The sequence below is a fragment of the Bombina bombina genome, chromosome 3 (genome assembly GCF_027579735.1).
Source record: "Bombina bombina isolate aBomBom1 chromosome 3, aBomBom1.pri, whole genome shotgun sequence".
NCBI lineage: Eukaryota > Metazoa > Chordata > Amphibia > Anura > Bombinatoridae > Bombina > Bombina bombina.
The window spans coordinates 1,256,199,984-1,256,219,016 of record NC_069501.1 but is presented as its reverse complement, the minus strand read 5'-3'; the positions used below and the strand labels follow the sequence as shown (position 1 = coordinate 1,256,219,016).

The following is a 19,033-nucleotide window of genomic DNA, read 5'->3' as shown; positions in this document are numbered from 1 at the left end:
TTTATTTAGCAGATGTGCAGACATTCAAATAGCAAACACACAAGGGTGGACAAAAAATAAAACCCAAAACACTTCAGACAGAGAAACAAAGATCAAGTTAGCAGAAAAGAACCGGTAGCTAATCTGTAGCCTTCCAATAAAGCTAACATGATAGCCAAAATAAAACGGTCATGATTCAGAGGATATTAACCCTTAAAAGGGATATGAAACCCAAAAAGCTTTCTTTCATGATTCAGATAGAACAGCAACTTTCTAATTTTCTTCTATTATCACTTTGTTCTTTGTCTCTATATTTTGTTGAAAAGCCAGGAAGTTTACTGAAGTTTTGCAAGAGCACTTGATGTTAGAACTATTTCCAGATGTCTAGGTATCTCTTCAATACAGAATATAATGGGGAATTATTTTTTTAAGTAGTATGCTCTGCTAGTGGCTAGACTGGCTGTCAGTGATTGTACACACAGGAAACCATTTTTGGACTACTATTGCGATGTTGCTAGATAGCCTCACTTGCAGGCATCCAGCAAAAGCACGATATACACGAGCATGATGTATATCATGTAATAGATTTACCAATGATCTTGATCACTGACAGGCATGCAGTGTAACACCATCTCCCTTCAATCTCTAACCTGGGGTGGCCTCCATTATGCAGTTTCTCAAAGCCTCACTTGCTGGAGACAAAACCCGCTCTGACAGCCCAGGACACAGCATCTGTACAGGGTACAGCGCATGTCCTTAAAGGGACATTAAACACATAAAAACATAGTACTGAAGTTAATTCCGCCTCCCCTCATGGATACCGTCATGTTGAAATCTAGGCGCCACTGCATTCCAGTGTTTATCAGCCTGCACATGTGCAGCAAGTCTCATTTGGATACCTGCAGTGTAAGCTAGGTACCATAATCATAGCACCTAGGATTAGAGGAAGGTGCATGAAATGTATTTAGGAGCATAATGACATACACAAGTGTTCTCCATTGAAAACGTTGGCAGTGTAAAAAATTTGAATTTACAACCCCAATTCTGAAAAAGTTGGGACAGTATGGAAAATGAAAAATTTATGCTTACCTGATAAATTTGTTTCTTTTACGATACGATGAGTCCACAGATTTCATCCTTACTTATGGGATATCACCTCCTGGTCAACAGGAGGAGGCAAAGAGCACCACAGCAGAGCTGTATATAAAGCGCCTCCCTTCCCTCCCGCTCTAGTCATTCGACCGAAGTTAGGAAGAGAAAAGCCAAGGTGCAGAGGTGACTGACGTGTAACAAAAATAAAAGACCTGTCAAAAAAAACAGGGTGGGCCGTTGACTCATCGTATCGTAAAAAAGAAAATTTATCAGGTAAGCATAAATTTTCATTTTTTTTTTACAAGATACGAGTCCACGGATTTCATCCTTACTTATGGGATACAATACCAAAGCTAAAGGACACGGATGAAAGGGAGGGACAAGACAGGGACCCTAAACGGAAGGCACCACTGCTTGAAGAAATTTTCTCCCAAAAACAGCCTCAGACGAGGCAAAAGTATCAAATTTGGACAATTTGGAAAAAGTGTGAAGAGAAGACCAAGTTGCAGCTTTGTAAATCTGTTCAACAGAAGCATCATTTTTGAATGCCCATGAGGAAGCCACAGCCCTAGTGGAATGAGCTGTAATTCGTTCAGGAGGCTGCTGTCCAGTTCATATGCAAAACGGATGATACTCTTCAGCCAAAAAGAAATAGGTAGCCATAGCTTTCTGACCCCTACGCTTCCCAGAAAACACAACAAACATGTAAAACTTCAAGGCACGGACCACGTCCAAATTATGTAACAGTAGCTCCTTCTTAGAAGAAGGATGAGGACACAAGGAAGGAACTATTTCCTGATTAATAGTTTTAGACAAGGCAGAAATATGTCCCTTTAAGGAACTTGCTGACAATCCCTTCTCCAATCCATCTTTAAGAAAAGACAAAATCCTGGGAATCCTAAGTCTACTCCATGAGTAGCCCTTGGATTCGTACCAATAAAGATATTTACTCCATATCTTATGGTAAAAATTTTCCTAGTAACAGGCTTACGTGCCTGAATCAAAGTAGCTATAACCGAATCAGAAAACCCACACTTAGATAAAATTAAGCGTTCAATCTCCAAGCAGTTAGCTGCAGAGAAAATAGATTCGGATGATGGAAGGGACCCTGAATGAGGTCGTTCCTCAATGGAAGCTTCCACGGAGGCTTGGATGACATGTCCATCAGATCGGCATACCACGTCCTGCGAGGCCACGCAGGGGCGATGAGTATCACAGATGCCCTCTCCTGCTTGACTTGAGCAATCACCCATGGAAGGAGAGCAAATGGAGGAAACACATAAGCTAGGCAGAAGGAACAAGGCACTGCCAAGGCATCTATCAACTCGGCCTGGGGATCCCTGGACCCGTATCTCGAAAGCTTGGCATTCTGGCGAGATGACATGAGATCCAACTCTGGCCTGCCCCATCTGAGAATCAGGTCAGCAAATACCTCCGGATGGAGTTCCCACTCCCCCGGATGAAATGTCTGTCTGCTCAGAAAATCTGCTTCCCAGTTTTCCACCCCTGGAATGTGAATCGCGGACAGATGGCAAGAGTGAGATTCCACTGGTAGTGAGAAAGATGAGGCGCTGGAGAATTGACCCTGCTAGACTAATGTATTCCCCTCTAAGAAAACAGTGGTTGATATGTAGTGAATGTAGTCCAGCGCTAGATTAGCACGGGTAGAGTATTTAGTTAAATGCTATAATTTGAATATATTGTATTTTGTGATTGGATAAATGTTTAATGTATGTACTGCAATGTTGTTATTATATATTTATTGTAGGTAATCCTAAGTATTTATCAACATTCAGTTAATAAAAAGATATAAACAGGTATATACAACTGATATATATATATATACTTGTTGTCTAATGTGAGCTTCTTATCTATATATAAAAACTAATAAAACATTTGTATAATTAGACAGAAATTTAAGAACTTGTTAAAATAAAAGCATACATAAAATAAAAAAGGGACGTCTCCCTTATAACATCGATTTCATCAGAGAAAACAATTGAATAACTGTAGTATATATTTCCGCTATTTGATAATCAGGTACCTGTTATATAGTGTAACAAATGATAATGTCCAGAAATTAGATTAAAAAAACTTAAAGATCCAAACGAGATGACCTCCCCGCTATTGTGGCGGGTGTGTGTTACCGGTCCGTTAGTGAGAGACTGGTATTTAAAAATATGTCATGTGACTTTTCCTACGTCACACTTGTGATCGTAGCTGTTTCAATATAGTTGTAATGTAACCAGTGATCCTTGATATTCTGTCAAGCGCTTATTATGTTGCAATTTTTTTAAATGTAATCTGTATGTGTATCAGAAGGTGTATTCCCCTATTCCGTGTGTAATTAGGGAGTCTTGGGGGAGATTGCAACTTACGCTGGTCTCTTGGCACACCTGATTTCTCTTTTAGTGTGGTCTTTGCGGTCACATTCAGTGACTTGGATGTTAAACTTTGCGGTCACGTGCAGTGACTATAATGCAATCCTCGCAGTGTGGACTTGGCGGTCACTTGTAGTGACTGTAATGAGGTCTTTGCGGTCGCGGAGGTGACTAGTGGTGGGGTCTTTGCGGTCACAAGTGGTGACTAGGAGTAGAATCTTTACCGGACATCAGTGATGTTATACAGCAAGGTCTTTGCGGTCACAGATTGTGACTCGCATGTATTAACTTGCGGTTATATCTTTGCGGTCACAGATTGTGACTTGCATGTATTAACTTGCGGTTATATCTTTGCGGTCACAGATTGTGACTTAAAAGTGGTCTTTGCGGTCACTAACAGTGGTGACTTAGAGGAAATCTTTGCGGTCACTAGTAGTGACTAACAGAATGATCTGTATCATTGGAGATTAAAGTAAAACTTGGCAATCTCTCTGTGCAACTTAGTAGAGCTGATTAGAAACAAATGCAGGTTGTAGCAACGTCCAGCTGCAATGTTGCAGGAGGTAATCAGCAAAGGAAGTCTTGTAGTAGTTGTCTTTCCTTTCTTGGCAATTATAACAGCAATCAAAATAAAAACAAAGTGCAGTGTGACAACAGTGTCAAGGTCAACGCGTTTCGCCCTTAGGCTTTATCAAGACATGTTTGTCTGTGTCACCTGAGTCTATATATAGGGCTTAACTGGTTTGGATTGGCTATTCTATGTAATTTAATTAAAGGTGGAAAGTATAGATATATGGATATTCAATATAAAGGTGGAATTATATAGTTGTGTGTGTCTACAAGAAGCTTATTGTCCTTCATTTGTTTTTGTTCTTTGTGTTGTAATAAATGAAAGAGAATGAATAGATCCTAGAAAGGTTCTTGTAAGAATGCAATAAACATTATTTAGAGAGTTCTAAATAACATAATTTATGCTTACCTGATAAATTCCTTTCTTCTGTAGTGTGATCAGTCCACGGGTCATCATTACTTCTGGGATATTAACTGCTCCCCTACAGGAAGTGCAAGAGGATTCACCCATCAGAGCTGCTATATAGCTCCTCCCCTCTACGTCACCTCCAGTCATTCGACCAAGGACCAACGAGAAAGGAGAAGCCAAGGGTGTAGTGGTGACTGGAGTATAATTTAAAAAATATTTACCTGCCTTAAAAAACAGGGCGGGCCGTGGACTGATCACACTACAGAAGAAAGGAATTTATCAGGTAAGCATAAATTATGTTTTCTTCTGTTAAGTGTGATCAGTCCACGGGTCATCATTACTTCTGGGATACCAATACCAAAGCAAAAGTACACGGATGACGGGAGGGATAGGCAGGCTCTTTATACAGAAGGAACCACTGCCTGAAGAACCTTTCTCCCAAAAATAGCCTCCGAAGAAGCAAAAGTGTCAAATTTGGAAAATTTGGAAAAAGTATGAAGCGAAGACCAAGTTGCAGCCTTGCAAATCTGTTCAACAGAGGCCTCATTCTTAAAGGCCCAAGTGGAAGCCACAGCTCTAGTGGAATGAGCTGTAATTCTTTCAGGAGGCTGCTGTCCAGCAGTCTCATAAGCTAAACGAATTATGCTACGAAGCCAAAAAGAGAGAGAGGTAGCAGAAGCTTTTTGACCTCTCCTCTGACCAGAGTAAACGACAAACAGGGAAGACGTTTGTCGAAAATCTTTAGTTGCCTGTAAATAAAATTTAAGGGCACGAACTACATCCAGATTGTGCAAAAGACGTTCCTTCCTCGAAGAAGGATTTGGGCACAAGGATGGAACAACAATCTCCTGATTGATATTCCTGTTAGTGACTACCTTAGGTAAGAACCCAGGTTTAGTACGCAGAACTACCTTATCCGAGTGAAAAATCAAATAAGGAGAATCACAATGTAAGGCTGATAACTCAGAGACTCTTCGAGCCGAGGAAATAGCCATTAAAAATAGAACTTTCCAAGATAACAACTTTATATCAATGGAATGAAGGGGTTCAAACGGAACGCCCTGTAAAACGTTAAGAACAAGGTTTAAACTCCATGGTGGAGCCACAGCTTTAAACACAGGTTTAATCCTGGCCAAAGCCTGACAAAAGGCCTGAACGTCTGGAACTTCTGACAGACGCTTGTGTAACAGAATGGACAGAGCTGAGATCTGTCCCTTTAAGGAACTAGCGGATAACCCCTTTTCTAAACCTTCTTGTAGAAAAGACAATATCCTAGGAATCCTAACCTTACTCCAAGAGTAACCTTTGGATTCGCACCAATATAGGTATTTACGCCATATTTTATGGTAAATCTTTCTGGTAACAGGCTTCCTAGCCTGTATTAAGGTATCAATAACTGACTCAGAAAAACCACGCTTTGATAAGATCAAGCGTTCAATTTCCAAGCAGTCAGCTTCAGAGAAGTTAGATTTTGATGTTTGAAAGGACCCTGAATCAGAAGGTCCTGTTTCAGAGGTAACGACCAAGGTGGACAGAATGACATGTCCACCAGATCTGCATACCAAGTCCTGCGTGGCCATGCAGGCGCTATTAGAATCACTGATGCTTTCTCCTGTTTGATTCTGGCAATCAATCGAGGAAGCATCGGGAAAGGTGGAAACACATAAGCCATCCTGAAGGTCCATGGTGCTGTCAAGGCATCTATCAGGACCGCTCCCGGATCCCTGGATCTGGACCCGTAGCGCGGAAGCTTGGCGTTCTGTCGAGACGCCATGAGATCTATCTCTGGTTTGCCCCAACGTCGAAGTATTTGGGCAAAGACCTCTGGATGAAGTTCCCACTCCCCCGGATGAAAAGTCTGACGACTTAAGAAATCCGCCTCCCAGTTCTCCACTCCCGGGATGTGGATTGCAGACAGGTGGCAAGAGTGAGACTCTGCCCAGCGAATTATCTTCGATACTTCCATCATTGCTAGGGAGCTTCTTGTCCCTCCCTGATGGTTGATATAAGCTACAGTCGTGATGTTGTCCGACTGGAACCTGATGAACCCCCGAGTTGTTAACTGGGGCCAAGCCAGAAGAGCATTGAGGACTGCTCTCAATTCCAGAATGTTTATTGGAAGGAGACTCTCCTCCTGATTCCATAGTCCCTGAGCCTTCAGAGAATTCCAGACAGCGCCCCAACCTAGTAGGCTGGCGTCTGTTGTTACAATTGACCAGTCTGGCCTGCTGAATGGCATTCCCCTGGACAGATGTGGCCGATAAAGCCACCATAGAAGAGAATTTCTGGTTTCTTGATTCAGATTTAGAGTGGGGGACAAATCTGAGTAATCCCCATTCCACTGACTTAGCATGCACAGTTGCAGTGGTCTGAGATGTAGGCGTGCAAAAGGAACTATGTCCATTGCTGCTACCATTAGTCCGATTACCTCCATGCATTGAGCTACTGACGGGTGTTGAATGGAATGAAGGACACGGCATGCATTTTGAAGTTTTGTTAACCTGTCCTCTGTCAGGTAAATCTTCATTTCTACAGAATCTATCAGAGTCCCCAGGAAGGGAACTCTTGTGAGTGGAAAGAGAGAACTTTTCTCTTCGTTCACTTTCCATCCATGCGACCTTAGAAATGCCAGTACTATCTCTGTATGAGATTTGGCAGTTTGAAAGCTTGAAGCTTGTATCAGTATGTCGTCTAGGTACGGAGCTACTGAAATTCCTCGCGGTCTTAGTACCGCCAGAAGAGTGCCCAGAACCTTTGTGAAGATTCTTGGAGCCGTAGCCAGTCCGAATGGAAGAGCTACAAACTGGTAATGCCTGTCTAAAAAGGCAAACCTTAGATACCGGTAATGACTTCTGTGAATCGGTATGTGAAGGTAAGCATCCTTTAAATCCACTGTGGTCATGTACTGACCCTCTTGGATCATGGGCAAAATTGTTCGAATAGTTTCCATCTTGAACGATGGAACTCTTAGGAATTTGTTTAGGATCTTTAAATCCAAGATTGGCCTGAAGGTTCCCTCTTTCTTGGGAACTACAAACAGATTTGAGTAAAACCCTTGTCCTTGTTCCAACCGCGGAACTGGATGGATCACTCCCATTAATAAAAGATCTTGTACGCAGCGTATAAACGCTTCCTTCTTTGTTAGGTTTGTTGACAACCTTGACAGATGAAATCTCCCTCTTGGGGGAGAGGATTTGAAGTCCAGAAGGTATCCCTGAGATATGATCTCTAACGCCCAGGGATCCTGAACATCTCTTGCCCAAGCCTGGGCGAAGAGGGAAAGTCTGCCCCCCACTAGATCCGGTCCCGGATCGGGGGCCCTCAATTCATGCTGTCTTAGGGGCAGCAGCAGGTTTTCTGGCCTGTTTGCCCCTGTTCCAGGACTGGTTAGGTTTCCAGCCTTGTCTGTAGCGAGCAACAGCTCCTTCCTGTTTTGGTGCAGAGGAAGTTGATGCTGCTCCTGCTTTGAAATTACGAAAGGAACGAAAATTGGACTGTCTAGCCTTGGCTTTGGCCTTGTCCTGAGGCAGGGCATGACCTTTACCTCCTGTAATGTCAGCAATAATCTCTTTCAAGCCGGGCCCGAATAAGGTCTGCCCTTTGAAAGGAATATTAAGCAATTTAGATTTAGACGTAACATCAGCTGACCAGGATTTCAGCCACAGAGCTCTGCGTGCCTGAATGGCGAATCCTGAATTTTTAGCCGCAAGTTTAGTTAAATGTACTACGGCATCTGAAATAAATGAATTAGCTAACTTAAGGAATTTAAGTTTGTGTGTGATGTCATCTAGTGTGGATGATTGAAGTGTCTCTTCCAGAGACTCAAACCAAAATGCTGCTGCAGCCGTGACAGGCGCAATACATGCAAGAGGTTGCAATATAAACCCTTGTTGAACAAACATTTTCTTAAGGTAACCCTCTAATTTTTTATCCATTGGATCTGAAAAAGCACAGCCATCCTCCACTGGGATAGTGGTACGCTTAGTTAAAGTAGAAACTGCTCCCTCCACCTTAGGGACCATTTGCCATAAGTCCCGTGTGGCGGCGTCTATTGGAAACATCTTTCTGAATATAGGAGGGGGTGAGAAAGGCACACCGGGTCTATCCCACTCCTTAGTAACAATGTCAGTAAGTCTCTTAGGTATAGGAAAAACGTCAGTACTCGTCGGTACCGCAAAATATTTATCCAACCTACACATTTTCTCTGGGATTGCAACTGTGTTACAATCATTCAGAGCCGCTAATACCTCCCCTAGTAACACACGGAGGTTCTCAAGCTTAAATTTAAAATTTGAAATGTCTGAGTCCAGTTTATTTGGATCAGAACCGTCACCCACAGAATGAAGCTCTCCGTCTTCACGTTCTGCAAACTGTGACGCAGTATCAGACATGGCCCTTGCATTATCAGCGCACTCTGTTCTCACCCCAGAGTGATCACGTTTACCTCTTAGTTCTGGTAGTTTAGCCAAAACTTCAGTCATAACAGTAGCCATATCTTGTAATGTGATTTGTAATGGCCGCCCAGATGTACTCGGCGCTACAATATCACGCACCTCCTGAGCGGGAGATGCAGGTACTGACACGTGAGGCGAGTTAGTCGGCATAACTCTCCCCTCGTTGTTTGGTGAAATATGTTCAATTTGTACAGATTGACTGTTTTTTAAAGTAGCATCCCAGAGGCAGAACTTTTCTTCCCTTTCTGCGATGACATTTTTTTAGTGAAAAAATTTCTGCAGGTCATTTTAAAATAAAATACAATTTGAAATTAAGTAGTTACACTAATTAACCAGTTCAGTTGCACTTTATTGATTTAACTAGAGAGTAAAGTATTTTTTTTTTAAGTTTTATAAACTAGTGCAAATTAGCAGCAGAAAAAAAAAAAGTCACCTAAAAAAAAATTTTTTGTCTCCTTTTTCTCTTGGCCAAACATCACAGGGTATAAATGTAGTAATAAAAAGATGCATTGCTCACAAGAACATCTTACATTCAGTTACAGTTAACAGACCAGAAAAGGCTGGGGGGTGGGGGTTGAACAAATCCCTGAGAGACAGTCAACAATAAATGCACTGCTTTGCAGTGCTTCTCCATATATGTCTGTTCTCTTCAAACAGCACTTTGCTCTGGATGCGCAGTGTTAAGGAAAACCTACACAGTGCAGCCAAGAGCACAGTGCTGTTTAAAGAGAACCATCTAAAAGTGCTAACAGTTCCTGCATGTTTCCTATTCTTTCTGCAGACATGCTGCATTTTCTGCGATGACATCTCCGATCACTGCATGTTCTGCCTTGGGGAGTAGCATCAATACATTTAGTACATAAATTTCTATTGGGCTCCACTTTGGCATTAACACATATAGCACAGAGATATTCCTCTGAATCAGACATGTTTAACACACTAGCAAATAAACAGCAACTTGGAAATACTTTTCAAAGTAATTTACAAATAATATGAAAACGAACTGTGCCTTTAAGAAGCACAGAAAAAAATTATAACAGTTAAAATAATTAAGTTATAGCATCAATCTTTGTCAGAATATACAGTTTTAGCAAAGGATTGTTCCCCTCAGCAAATGATAACTAACCCAGGCAGCAGAAAAAAATACACAAATAAACGTTTTTTTATCACAGTCAATACAATCAGCACAGCTCTGCTGTAATGATTACTTCCCTCAAAAAAGGCTTTGGAGATCCCTGAACTCTGTAGAGATGAACCGGATCATGCAGGAAGAAAATGAACCTCTGACTGAGTTTTTTTTGATGCATAGTAAAAGTGCCAAAAACGGCCCCTCCCCCACACACATAACAGTGAGAGGGATCAGTGAACTGCTCTAATTTAAATCAAAACTATTGCCAAGTGGAAAAATAGTGCCCAAAACATTTTTTCACCCAGTACCTCAGAGAAAAAAAACGTTTTTACATGCCAGCAAAAAAACGTTTTACCTCAATAATTAATTGTCATTTAAAACCTATTGCAAGTCCCTGCAAATTAGGTTAAGTCTATGTATACAGTATAAAAACCAGAGAAGTACCATTCCCCAGAAAACTGAAGTGTAAAATATACATACATGACAGCCTGATATCAGCTACATCTACTGCATTCAAGGCTGAGTTTACATTATAACGGTATGGCAGGATTTTCTCATCAATTCCATGTCAGAAAATAATAAACTGCTACATACCTCTATGCAGATTCATCTGCCTGCTGTCCCCTGATCTGAAGTTTACCTCTCCTCAGATGGCCGAGAAACAGCAATATGATCTTAACTACTCCGGCTAAAATCATAGAAAAAACTCAGGTAGATTCTTCTTCAAATTCTACCAGAGAAGGAATAACACACTCCGGTGCTATTATAAAATAACAAACTTTTGATTGAAGATATAAAAACTAAATATATCACCATAGTCCTCTCACACATCCTATCTAGTCGTTGGGTGCAAGAGAATGACTGGAGGTGACGTAGAGGGGAGGAGCTATATAGCAGCTCTGATGGGTGAATCCTCTTGCACTTCCTGTAGGGGAGCAGTTAATATCCCAGAAGTAATGATGACCCGTGGACTGATCACACTTAACAGAAGAAATATCTATATAATATATAATGTATGTATTTGTATCGATTTTGATGTGCTTATAGTTGGTTGAATATTGAGCATATGTTAATTTTTAAATATATAAAACAAATAGAAATTATAAGTAAAGATTTTTTTAAATAAAAAAAAGTTATGACTTAGTGAGTAATTTTAAAAAAAAAAAAAAAAAAATTAAAACTGTTTTCAGTATTCCCTTTTGTGATTGAACTCATGACCTTTTGGTAATTGAGCAGAGGGTATTATGCACTAAACCACCTCTACCTCAACATTATATATAGTGAAATACATGTATCAGTGAAAGTATATGTACACACATATCTTTATATACATTTATATTTACAAAATGGTTTTGTTTGTATAAATGAAGACCATAGAGAAAGAAGTGATAATATTCATAAGTGACTAAAATCTATATAGATTGATTGTTTTTATTGGTAGTAAGGTATGTTTAGTAACATTTACCTGAACCAAAAAAGGAATGTGGTGGGAATTGAACTCGTGACCTTTAGGGTTAGAGAGGGAGATCTAGGCTATGTGTATCTCACTTTCTGTGTTAGCATAGAATGGAGATATATATATATTCTTTTAGTTTGCTACTGTATTTACAGGATCGGCATCCAAAGCATGGAAAGAAGCCTTTTATTTCCTTCTAAGTTTATATCTTGATTTCTTGTTTTTAAAAAAAAAAAACAAGAAATCAAAATATAAACTTTTTTTTACAAAAACAAGAAATCAAGATATAAACTTAGAAGGAAATAAAATAAAAGGCTTCTTTCCATGCTTTGGATGCCGATCCTGTAAATACAGTAGCAAACTAAAAGAAATAGAAGTGAATAACTTTAAATACAAAATTGATGAAACAATCAGATGTCAAGACAAAGGAATTATATACATAATTGAATTTTCATGTAAAAAGTACTATATAGGTGAAACGACAAGAACCCTCCACGATAGAATTAGGGAACATCTGTCATGCATTGATAGAGGCACTCTTGACACACACCTCTATTCTCATTTTAGGGACATTCACAATAGCAATCTCAAACATTTTAAATTCTGGGGTCTAGCCAAGATAAAACTTAATTGGAGAGGGGGAAATTTAGAAAATCAATTATTGAAGTTAGAAGCAAAAATGATCTACAATATGGACACACTATTTCCAACTGGCTTAAATTCAGAGCTAGATATTTCCCCTTTCTTATAATATATATATATATATATATATATATATATATATATATATATATATATATATATATATATATATATATATATATATATATATATATATATATATATATATATATTATAAGAAAGGGGAAATATCTAGCTCTGAATTTAAGCCAGTTGGAAATAGTGTGTCCATATTGTAGATCATTTTTGCTTCTAACTTCAATAATTGATTTTCTAAATTTCCCCCTCTCCAATTAAGTTTTATCTTGGCTAGACCCCAGAATTTAAAATGTTTGAGATTGCTATTGTGAATGTCCCTAAAATGAGAATAGAGGTGTGTGTCAAGAGTGCCTCTATCAATGCATGACAGATGTTCCCTAATTCTATCGTGGAGGGTTCTTGTCGTTTCACCTATATAGTACTTTTTACATGAAAATTCAATTATGTATATAATTCCTTTGTCTTGACATCTGATTGTTTCATCAATTTTGTATTTAAAGTTATTCACTTCTATTTCTTTTAGTTTGCTACTGTATTTACAGGATCGGCATCCAAAGCATGGAAAGAAGCCTTTTATTTTATTTCCTTCTAAGTTTATATCTTGATTTCTTGTTTTTGTAAAAAAAAGTTTATATTTTGATTTCTTGTTTTTTTTTTTTTAAAAACAAGAAATCAAGATATAAACTTAGAAGGAAATAAAAGGCTTCTTTCCATGCTTTGGATGCCGATCCTGTAAATACAGTAGCAAACTAAAAGAATATATATATATCTCCATTCTATGCTAACACAGAAAGTGAGATACACATAGCCTAATGGTTAAAATATCCCTCTCTAACCCTAAAGGTCACGAGTTCAATTCCCACCACATTCCTTTGTTGGTTCAGGTAAATGTTACTAAACATCCATTACTACCACTAAAAACAATCAATCTATATAGATTTTAGTCTCTTATGAATATCATCACTTCTTTCTCTATGGTCTTCATTTATATAAAACAAAACCATATTGTAAATATAAATGTATATAAAGATATGTGTGTACATATACTTTCACTGATACATGTATTTCACTATATACAATGTTGAGGTAGATGCGGTTTAGTGCATAATACCCTCTGCTCAATTACCAAAAGGTCGTGAGTTCAATCACAAAAGGGAATACTGAAAACAGTTTTAATTTTTTTTTATTTTTTTTTAAAAATTACTCACTAAGTCATAACTTTTTTATTTTAAAAAAATCTTTACTTACAATTTCTATTTGTTTTATATATTTAAAAATTAACATATGCTCAATATTCAAGCAACTATAAGCACATCAAAATCGATACAAATACATACATTATATATATTATATAGATATATTTAGAACTCTCTAAATAATGTTTATTGCATTCTTACAAGAACCTTTCTAGGATCTATTCATTCTCTTTCATTTATTACAACACAAAGAACAAAAACAAATGAAGGACAATAAGCTTCTTGTAGACACAACTATATAATTCCACCTTTATATTGAATTTCCATATATCTATACTTTCCACCTTTAATTAAATTACATAGAATAGCCAATCCAAACCAGTTAAGCCCTATATATAGACTCAGGTGACACAAACATGTCTTGATAAAGCCTAAGGGCGAAACGCGTTGACCTTGACACTGTTGTCACTCTGCACTTTATGTTTTTATTTTGATTGCTGTTATAATTGCCAAGAAAGGAAAGACAACTACTACAAGACTTCCTTTGCTGATTACCTCCTGCAACATTGCAGCTGGACGTTGCTACAACCTGCATTTGTTTCTAATCGGCTCTACTAAGTTGCACAGAGAGATTGCCAAGTTTTACTTTGATCTCCAACGATACAGATCATTCTGTTAGTCACTACTAGTGACCGCAAAGATCTCCTCTAAGTCACCACTGTTAGTGACCGCAAAGACCACTTTTAAGTCACAATCTGTGACCGCAAAGATATAACCGCAAGTTAATACATGCGAGTCACAATCTGTGACCGCAAAGACCTTGCTGTATAACATCACTGATGTCCGGTAAAGATTCTACTCCTAGTCACCACTTGTGACCGCAAAGACCCCACCACTAGTCACCTCCGCGACCGCAAAGACCTCATTACAGTCACTACAAGTGACCGCCAAGTCCACACTGCGAAGATTGCATTATAGTCACTGCACGTGACCGCAAAGTTTAACATCCAAGTCACTGAATGTGACCGCAAAGACCACACTAAAAGAGAAATCAGGTGTGCCAAGAGACCAGCGTAAGTTGCAATCTCCCCCAAGACTCCCTAATTACACACGGAATAGGGGAATACACCTTCTGATACACATACAGATTACATTTAAAAAAATTGCAACATAATAAGCGCTTGACAGAATATCAAGGATCACTGGTTACATTACAACTATATTGAAACAGCTACGATCACAAGTGTGACGTAGGAAAAGTCACATGACATATTTTTAAATACCAGTCTCTCACTAACGGACCGGTAACACACACCCGCCACAATAGCGGGGAGGTCATCTCGTTTGGATCTTTAAGTTTTTTTAATCTAATTTCTGGACATTATCATTTGTTACACTATATAACAGGTACCTGATTATCAAATAGCGGAAATATATACTACAGTTATTCAATTGTTTTCTCTGATGAAATCGATGTTATAAGGGAGACGTCCCTTTTTATTTTATGTATGCTTTTAACAAGTTCTTAAATTTCTGTCTAATTATACAAATGTTTTATTAGTTTTTATATATAGATAAGAAGCTCACATTAGACAACAAGTTTATACATATATCAGTTGTATATACCTGTTTATATCTTTTTATTAACTGAATGTTGATAAATACTTAGGATTACCTACAATAAATATATAATAACAACATTGCAGTACATACATTAAACATTTATCCAATCACAAAATACAATATATTCAAATTATAGCATTTAACTAAATACTCTACCCGTGCTAATCTAGCGCTGGACTACATTCACTACAAGAGTGAGATTCCACCCACTGTAATATCCTGGCTACCTCTCATCTCTAAGGAACTTCTTGTTCCCTCCCCTGATGATTGATGTAGGCCACCGTCGTTATGTTGTCCGACTGCAATCTGATGAATTGGGTCGAAGCCAACTGAGGCCAAGCCTGAAGTGCATTGAAGATTGCTCTCAACTCCAGGATATTGATGGGGAGGAGAGACTCCGCCCGAGTCCAAACCCGCTGAGCCCTCAGGGAATTCCAGACTGCACCCTAACAGGCTGGCATCCGTTGTCACTATCACCCACGAAGGCCTGCGGAATCACGTCCCTTGGGGACAGATGATCCTGCGACAACCACCAAAGAAGAGAGAGTCTCTGGTCTCCTGGTCCAGATTTATCTGAGGAGATAAATTTGCATAATTCCCATTCCACTGTCCGAGCATGCACAGTTGCAGTGGTCTGAGATGAAATCGAGCAAACGGAATGATGTCCATTGCCGCCACCATCAATCCAATTACCTCCATGCACTGAGCCACTGATGGCCGAGAATTGGACTGAAGGGCTCGGCATGCATTTAGAATCTTTGATTTTCTGACCTCTTTCAGAAAAATCTTCATGGATATAGAATCTATTAGAGTTCCCAAGAAGGGAACCTTTGTCTGAGGAATTAGTGAACTCTTTTTTTAGCTTCACCTTTCATCTGTGAGTTCTCAGAAAGGACAACACCGTGTCTGTATGAGACTTTGTCAGATAAGTCGACGCCTGGATCAGAATATCGTCCAGATAAGGCGCTACTGCAATGCCCCGCGGCCTGAGAACCGCCAGAAGGGACCCTAGAACCTTTGTGAAGATCCTGGGGGCTGTGGCCAACCCGAAGGGCAGAGCCACGAACTGAAAATGTTTGTCCAGGAACGCAAACCTTAGGTACTGATAATGATCCTTGTGGATAGGGATATGAAGGTATGCATCTTTTAAGTCCATGGTAGTCATAAATTGACCCTCCTGGATCATTGGCAAAATTGTTCGAATAGTCTCCATTTTGAAAGAAGGGACTCTGAGAAACTTGTTTAGACTCTTGAGATCTAAAATGGGTCTGAAAGTTCCCTCTTTTTTGGGAACCACGAAAAGATGAGTAAAACCCCTGCCCCAGTTCCTGTATTGGAACGGGACAAATTACTCCCATAGTAGAGAGGTCTTTTACACAATGTAAGAAAGCCTCTCTTTATCTGGTCTACAGACAATCGTGAAAGAAAAACCTTCCCCTTAGGGAGGAACTTTTGAATTCCAGTTGATACCCGTGGGTCACAATGGGTCACAGAAATCTTCATCACTTTCTGCCACAGAGTAAATAGTACAAACCGGCACTATTTTAAAATAAACTTTTGATTGAAGAAATAAAAACTACAAATCTAACACCACATTCACTTTACCCACCCGTAGAGATGCTACTTGTTAGAGCGGCAAAGAGAATGACTGGGGGGGCGGAGCCTGAGGGGGAGCTATATGGACAGCTCTGCTGTGTGCTCTTTGCCACTTCCTGTAGGGAATGAGAATATCCCACAAGGATGAATCGGTGGACTGGATACACCATGTAAGAGAAATTAAAAACTTCTGAAACACTAATTTGCCTCTCCCATATAATGCAAGATCTGGGTAGAACAATGACCCATACTCCTATGGTAAATATTGGAACTATTCCACTACATGTTATTGTGCATAACATGACCCCACAGGATATAACCTTATTCAAGGGAACTTCCATAGGATATGCGTTGTAATCAAGCTATTACACTTTTGGATTCCAGAATAATGTAATTGGGCTAATACATGAAGGATACTTAAAATGAAGAACATTTCATAGAACAATCCTTTGCATCTATGCCAGAGGGACTATTTACAATTCAGTCTATTTATCCCTTCAGCTCAGAGGAAGGCATCTGTAAAATTGAAGACGTTTCTCTAGTATTTGATCAGCCGATCAAAGATCAAGAATACCCTGATACCCAGAGTCATGGGGGCAATGTAAATTATAATCAAGGGGATCTCACTAGTAGGTTGGAAGAAGCCTATGAAAAAGGACAGCCTGAATTTTTTACAGGATTTCAGCAAATAGTCGAAGAGCAAATATCTTTAGCTAATGGCTGTTCCAGTGATGAACGCCGACAGCAACAAGAACTCATGATGGAGTACAAGGACATTTTTGCTAGGGATTCTTATGGCTGTGGGACTACAGACTTGCACATTGCAAGAATACAAACAGATCCCAATGCACCACCTGTCTTTGTTAAACAATACAGACTTCCTTTAGCCTCATATGATTCTCTTGCAGAAATCATAAGGAACCTGGAAGAAAGAGGTATTATCAGACAGGTGCACAGCTCTTATAACTTTATTATTATTATCAGGTATTTGTAGAGCGCCAACAGATTCTGCAGCGCTGTAAACATAGTCGGTGTACAGGATAGCTTTTGTAGGGGTCAAGTGGGTAGAGGGCCCTGCCGAGAGTTTCACTGTTGTAGTCGGCTCTTATGAAGCGATCTGTAAACAGCTATTTTAGGTGTTCTTAAGCCCAATGGACAATGGCGTTTGTGTGCTGACTTAAGAAAGCTAAACAAACGAGTCTACATGTCTGGCTGGCCTGTGACATATATTGACCAGTCCCTAGCACAGATGCAGGGATCCAAAATATTCACTGCCATTGATTGTGCACAGGGATATTGGACCATAAAGGTACATGAGGAGGACCAGTATAAGCTGGCATTCTCATTCCAAAAGGCCCAGTATGCATTCCAGAGACTCATTTGGATACATAAATTTACTGTATTCATGCACAAGGCCATGCCTGATGCACTGGAAAGGGGGACCTTATCTTATGTTGATGTTGTAATCAAAAGCACAGACTTTGAGAAACACATCACAGAGCTTAAAGGGACACTCAATCAAAATTAAACTTTCATTATTCAGATAGATTTTAAACAAATTTCCAATTTACTTCCATTAACTAAAATGTGCACAGTCTTTATATTTAAACATTTTGAGTCAACAGCTCCTACTGAGCATGTGCATGAATAAGTGTATACATTTGTGAATGGCTGTCACATGGTACATGGGGAGTGGAAAAAGATAAAACTTAAAATTGTCAGGAAAAAAAAAAAAAAAAAAAAATCTACTACTCATTTGAAGTTTACACTAAGTGCTATTGCATTGTCTTGTTATCTTGCATTTGTTGATTATGCAAATCTACTGTGTTGACTGGTCCTTTAAACACGTCCTCAGCAAACTTAAAAGGGCAGGTGTCAAATTATCCCTACAAAAAGCTCAATGGTGCCGCTCTTGTGTAAACTTCTTGGGACATGAAGTTACTTCTGAAGGGTTAAATCCTCAAAAAAAAAAAAAAAAAAAAAAAAAAAAAAAGGGTGGAAGCTATAATAAATTCTAAAAAAACAACTAACTTAAAGGAAGTGAGATCATTCATTGAAAATGATGCAGAATTAGCTAAACCACTACTACTACTTCTAAAGAAGGATGTGAAATGGCACTGGAGTGAGTCTCAAGAGACAGCAATCAAGGAGCTGAAGAGAAAACTCACTCAAGCACATTGCTTAGCTAACCCTGAAGGTGGTAAACCTTTCTTTTTAGAGACAGGTTACACAGATATAAGCATAAGTGCCGTTTTATAACAAAAGCATGATAATTTGAGTAAATTGCTTATGCGAGCAAAACGCTATCCCCAGTAGAAAGAAAATTTAGCGATTGCGAAAAAAAAACCTCATATCTACTGTATGGGCTCTACAAAATTTCCGCAGCTATATACAGGGCGAGAAAATTATTGTAGAAACGGCCCACCAG

General features: G+C 39.2%; 1 protein-coding gene across 1 annotated transcript in view; it reads right to left on the bottom strand.

The window, feature by feature from the left end:
• NUMA1 (nuclear mitotic apparatus protein 1) overlaps positions 1-19,033 on the bottom strand; it is a gene marked incomplete in the record, with an annotated part of 309,504 nt that overhangs the window by 284,124 nt on the left and 6,347 nt on the right.